Here is a 6,571-nt window from a genome sequence, read left to right as displayed (position 1 = left end):
ATGTGTCCTGCCCAAGCCCACACCGATGTTTCAGTTCGAAAAAAAAAGTGTGCATAAAGAGTATTGCAGGAGTAATAGTGAAATAACTTTGACTATATTTTAAGAATGTTCCTCGAATTCCAGGTTTCACCAGTGTTTTGTTGCGGCTCTTCTTAAATGATACAGTGCAAGGTTTTATGAAAAGAAAAATAAACCATTCAATCAGTCTTGATATGAATGTGTTAAACATAGCTTAATATCTTCATGGTCACAGTCAAAGATGGCCTCGTTTTTAACCACCTCTTTAATCGATCATAACATATAGATAGCACACCATAAAATATTAACAGTAGCAAATAAAAATTACAAGGGCATGTTTTCTGAAGAAGAAAAAAATCGCTGAAATTAGATTATACACTGCAAGAAAACAGCTTGCATAAAATAATTCCACGTAATAATTTAATGTAATAATACTACCGCGTCTCATACCTCCAATCCGCGTACCTGTTTCTTGTCAACTACGAACACTTTCACTCAACTAAAATAAACAACACGTTACTCTGGGAAATGCCTCTCGCCTCATCGTCAGCCATGGTCATTGGCACGTATGGTGCAAAAGAAGTTCACCATACATCCACCGCAGGATGAAGGTTTCTCCAAGCCATCACCACCGCTCACGATTCTGCGATGTAACAATGCAGCTACCCCCCGTATACAAACTCATTTCATTGCTCCATCTCCTCGGTGGGTGTCCGCCGTGTCTTTAATGCGACGTTCATCTGTTGTGTTTTCTAACAGTGCATGGAAAAGCTTATCAACCAGAGCAGTTCTAGGGCAAGTCAAAATAGCGAGGCAATTTCACTTTTGAAACGCAGTGTGTGCACAAACCGATCTTAACGTCGGCTTCCCATAGAAGATAGACTGCTTATTCCTTGGGAATAAATGACACGAAATTTTATTTTCAAAACAAATGCAATGTCACAAGTACTTTTTATTAAGGCCCTTTAAAGTAGTGAAAATTCTTACAAACTCAAACAGCCCCGTAAAATGTATTTATATTACTGCACAAAGATAGTATAATACATTCATGGCTGCATTCGGGTGCCTATTACATAAACACACTCCAAGAGTCTAAATTTAAATATTTATATAACGGTGCATTGACCATAAATACACGCCGTCTAATTCACGTAAACGTTAAAGACCCTCTGGGAAGTCATTCGAAAAGGGAAGGGCCATGTGTTCCGGCGTCATGGTCAAAAGTTGATCAATCGCTCTCGAATTTCTTAATTCAGAAAATCCACGTAGCAACATCGCCCTTGACAGCCGAACGCGATGCCTGCTAGTGGACTGGTGCTACATCCACCGTATGTCTTTCAAGGAGACCTGCTACCAGGGACCCATTAGCAACAGCTTTACAATTTGCATTTCCTCGACTTTAGATCCTAAAGATAACTAGGCTTCCACACTAAAACGAACTAATCTTGTTTTTTGTATTTTACCCGGGCAAGGCTCACTGAGCTACATAGCTCTTTTTTTAGAAGCGATCTGGCCACGAATGAGAGCTCAACGAAGTGGCTTATCAAGTGGAGATTAATAGCAGCCAAATATTCCAAACACACGCGATAGATGGAGATCCAAATGTATTTGTTAATGTGAGGATTAGATGCTGAATTATGATTACATTGAGTGAACAATTACTGAGCCATTTCACTCGATCAATAGCACAGACGCTCATAAATATTATGCAGGTCGTCCGGAGTTTGCAGAGACGTATTGAAATGCGAAAAAAACACGTGTGATGGCAGATTGATGCTTGTTTTATTGGCGCGTCAATTACAAATTACATAAAACCACAACAAACATTACAGTTGACAGTCTATACACATAGTGAATAGGTAAATAAAAATACAAATAATCGAGAGGATGATGATGATGATGCATCATGAATATCTCAGCTCAACGTCGGGGTCTGCTTTACTCTCTTGCGACTGATGCACGAGGTGTCCGCTTAAAGGTGGCGTGACGTGCAATAAACTTGAAACATTGCAGAGTAAAATGAGATAATCGAATGAAAACAAAGGACGTCACAAAAAAGGACACTCTGAAACACCTCAACCGCCCTACAAATGCTGTGCATTTCGTAAAAAGTGCAAAAAATATACTTGCATTTTGCTTTCAATCCGAACACGGTTATGCTTTTTCGAAGGTGACGTCATTATTTACTGCGCATATTTGTGAAATAAAGGTCACAGTGCGTAAGCTAAATAGGCAATACGTTATATCAGTTTTTTTTTCTCCAACACAAATTGAATCTTCATTTTTATAAATAATATCAGCAACCAAATTACTCTATTAATTTACGATAGGACATTTGTTTTCGAGGTGGCTGGGTGGCTCAGAGACCAGCATTGAGTCAGCACTGCCGAGGTTTGGGATTCAAAGCTGAGTAATCACACAATGATTACACCGGGTTCTGAGGTGCAGTGAGTTTACAGTCTCGGCCCGGTCACCAAGAACCGCACAAGAAAATCACATTAAAGTCAGCACTGAAAATTAAACATTTCGGTTTTGCTGTCACGAGACAGACAATATTATAACAGCAATGACAACGTCATTACAAAGACGGCCACTTCGTCGCGCCCTTTCAGATGCGCTTCTGCAGCCGTCTGGAATGCTCTTTCCTTCTGATATTACGTCACTGGCGCTGTGCACTTTGAAATGTAGATTGAAAACAAATTTCTCCAGAACTACGTTTTTCCTGTTTAGTTTGTTGTCCTTCCACCGCACCTCCTATGAGTATGGTTGGCTACGTACGGTGCGAAAGAACTTCAACATACATATGTGGGAAAATGTGACCACCATACTATGTAAAGATAAACGTGTCAGCATCGCTCCCTCTCCGATGAGTGTTTGCAGGCTGTGCCGCGTGTTTTTCCGCGTGATCGCTGCACGGGCTGACAGCTTCTGCAGGGGCTGTCTTGAAGGAACTACCAGCACGTGGAGTGAAACGGTGGATGTCATTCTAAACAGCACGCGGCACAACAGCAGAAACGCAGGGACCTATGTAGTCGTGGCCATAGTCTGATATACTGTAAGGCTGTACAATATTTCCGAATTAATTGTTCATCTCGGGTCATGATGTTGAAATGCAGTTGGAATCCCCCCCCCCCCCCCCACATTGTGCAAGAGCGCAGAAGTGTGATCACCATATCTACGCCTCTATATAAGGAACGAAACGGTTAGACCTCTCCACAAATCTGGCTGTCGCCTGATGAAGCTAGTTGTAATTACTGGCAAAAAGTCATACTCAGATTGTAAATGTGTAGATTGTAGATGTTGTGGCTTGGCTCTCCGACACACCGGTGTGCTGTACTAGTGACGAATTGGCACTTTCCGCTTACGTGACAACCCTTACTAGTTGGCTGTGCCGGGTGGTGGCGGGTTTTAACGACACATCTATATATTTACGCGATCTAACCCAAAAAACTCTATTTTGGGTGATATTGGTCGCGAAAGCCTGCTACGTGTTAAACTGGGATATTTTTATGAAAAAAAAACAACAACAAGAAAAATACATTGGTCTCCAGAGAAATCTGATGACTGATGTGATCTGCACACAGGAGTGATATTTTTTTATAAACACTGAAGAGCAGTGGGAAAACACAGGGATGGCACGCACACACACATACGCACTAGATCAAATCTTAACAGAGATTAAACCACACTGGGCCTTTGCCTTCATGTGAGCCTTTAGTTCGGTTTTCAATCTTACAACGCATTAGCAGCCGCGTTCAGGTGCAGCCCTGGCGCTGCGCACTCATGCCAGTGCTGGCTGAAGGGCCTCCACTACCAGGAGCTCGAGAGAGCCCCTCCAGAGTGTACTTTAGCCTACTCTTCCAGACTGTGGCCAGATATCCTGGAAGAAAGAGAATCAGAATGTGTATTTATACTGGAGGAATCCAAGAAGCTATAAAGCTTTGTGTTTATTTACAGATGTTCAGTAGGGTCATTGATATCCAGTAAAGATGTGTGAGTACCCACACTTTACCCCACCGTACACAAGTCCATGCACACTCCCGAGTGGAGACAAAGGGATGCTAGAAACTCTGACTTTGTTGCAACCTCTAACACATTCCTGCGGAGGGCGTTGGTAGGAACGTTGGGTTGCTCGGTCAATGGCCAGGGTCAACGGCGGCGTGATGTATTCCGCAAATATGGCCGACTGTGAGGGCGGGCACAAGCCGGCGTGAGTAGGTTAAACGTTGAGTTGTATAAGGGCACCACGGGGTGACCAGCCACTCCCCACCCAGCCCCACCCCTCCCACGCCCCACCCTCCCCACCCAGCCCCTCCCCACCCTTCCCACCCAGCCCCTCCCCACCCCCCCCAATCCCACACAGCCCCACCCTCCCCACCCAGCCCCTCAACACCCTTCCCTCCCCACCCAGCCCCTCCCTCCCCACCCAGCCCCTCCCTGCACTACGGACGGACACAATAATCCCCTGTGGGCTGGTGTAACCAGGAGGTTCCTACCAGTAAAACGGTGTCTCGAAAATTGTAATGAGCATCTTTAAAAAAAAAATCGTCAACATAAATTCCAAAGCAAGACGTCACATTTTTACCTTTAATATACAGGGTAAGGAAAACAGAATCCCTTGATTGATGACATCATTACCTTCATTGCTGCACATCGATTACTCCTGCCAATATTTCTACTACGAGCAATCTTTATGATAATACGTCAACGTTATATTATTAAAATTAAATGCATTGATTTTTTTCTGCCTTGATTGGAGTCACGTTAATTTTTTACTCAGTCGAAGCGATACAATATTTATGACTTTTTAAAATGCAACTCGTGTCAAGCTCTTCATACATATTTGTATCCAGTGAAACGAAATAATTTGATTGGCGACTTAATTTTCACATCCCTTCATTGTTAATATAACACATGCGATGCAATTGTTGCTCAATGACATATGTTACATGAGTTACATGTGTTACATATGTGACATGAGTAATTCATGATATGTTCATAATAGACAGTCATTTCTGATTTACCTCGTGGCATATTTATAGCATTGCAGAAGTTGCTGTACAAGGCTTAACATTCATAATTGGAAGAAATGAGTGATGTCTACCATTACTACTGATCTTTAAAATCAATTCAGTATGTTCAATATGTTCTCTGCATTTCTAAAGTGTGTATGGCCTTTATCTTTATTCTTTTTTAATCTCATTTAAAGAATCGGATAAGACGTCGGGCGTGTTGTTTAACTTAGAAAAGTGCGATTAATAGTTTGAGCAATCAGACATACAACTTCCAAATCAGCATTAAAACTCATAACACAAACAGCTCGTTAAACTTTTCACGATGTCATAATATTTAATACGCAATGGTCTCAGTAGGATCCGATATCATCTCTCAACCTAATTACATAATGGAACACTGCATTCATTTAAGGCGGCTTAAAGTGACAGACTCGATATTTGCACAGGTAAATTAATATTCTTATTATTTTTCAAAAGTGAACGTTTCACATTTATACTTGCCCACGTGACATTTTCCCTCGTGGTTCCAAAATGGGCGTAACTTCACCATATTTTAGAATTTCATCTCACACTTCTTAGGCCAATTTGTAAGACGGCACAGATTACGAAGTTTAATTTTTAAAAAAAATTGGGAAAACAAGTGGGATTTATTTTTACGCGGAAAAAAATACTCAATCTCAAACTTTATACGCAGTCCCTGCATTGAACTTGTGATTTGATTACATTTTATTGGTTATAATTTTGCAATTTAAAAGTCTATTTTGCACTACGTGTATATTTTGCAAGGTAAAAACTTCACTACATTGCTGATATTTAATTTCATACGCGTAATATTTCATTGCAATAATAACTAAAACTAATTTCAGTCGCTATGTCATAAAAATTCAATATTTTTTTGTAAGTATTCAAAAAGTACTTTTAATGGAATTTGCTTGACACATTCCTTTCTTGAAAACACTCAATTACAGCAGCTCAAATTGTGCTTAAGGCATTCTCGATTTGAATTGTGCTTAAAGTATAAGGGTATATCGGTAATTGTATATAACTATCTGCTTTGCCTGTTCAAGGACGGGTGTATATTGCAGTAAATCTGAAATATTCCAAAGAAAAATTGTTCAGCTCATAATGATTAATGAGGGGGGGGGGGGGGGTTGCCCCATGTGGAGTGACGTCATCCGCTAATGGTTGTTGGGGAGGGGTGCGGCATGTGGAGTGACGTCACCCGCTCATGATTATTAATGAGGGGAGGGGTGCATCATGTGGAGTGCGCGAATTTCTTGTGGCATGAATATTAATGAAGGGGGGGGGGTCTCTTTTTCAGTGACGTCACGCACGGATGTAGCACTGTGCTGCGTAGATTTATTTTTCACCGTCACTTTCTGTAAATAAACGTCATACTTGAAGCGACTTTGAGTAATACATTATTTAATTTAGCTCGACCTTCCTCTGCGTTAGTGTAAAAATCCACTCACTCATGAATATTAATTATAAGGGGGGGGGGGGGGGTTCATGTGGAGTGACGTCACGCGCGGGACAGA

This window comes from Lethenteron reissneri, chromosome 42, assembly GCF_015708825.2.
Source record: "Lethenteron reissneri isolate LAM-NWPU_2019-01 chromosome 42, ASM1570882v1, whole genome shotgun sequence".
Lineage (NCBI taxonomy): Eukaryota > Metazoa > Chordata > Hyperoartia > Petromyzontiformes > Petromyzontidae > Lethenteron > Lethenteron reissneri.
Note: the sequence above shows the minus strand (reverse complement) of the source record.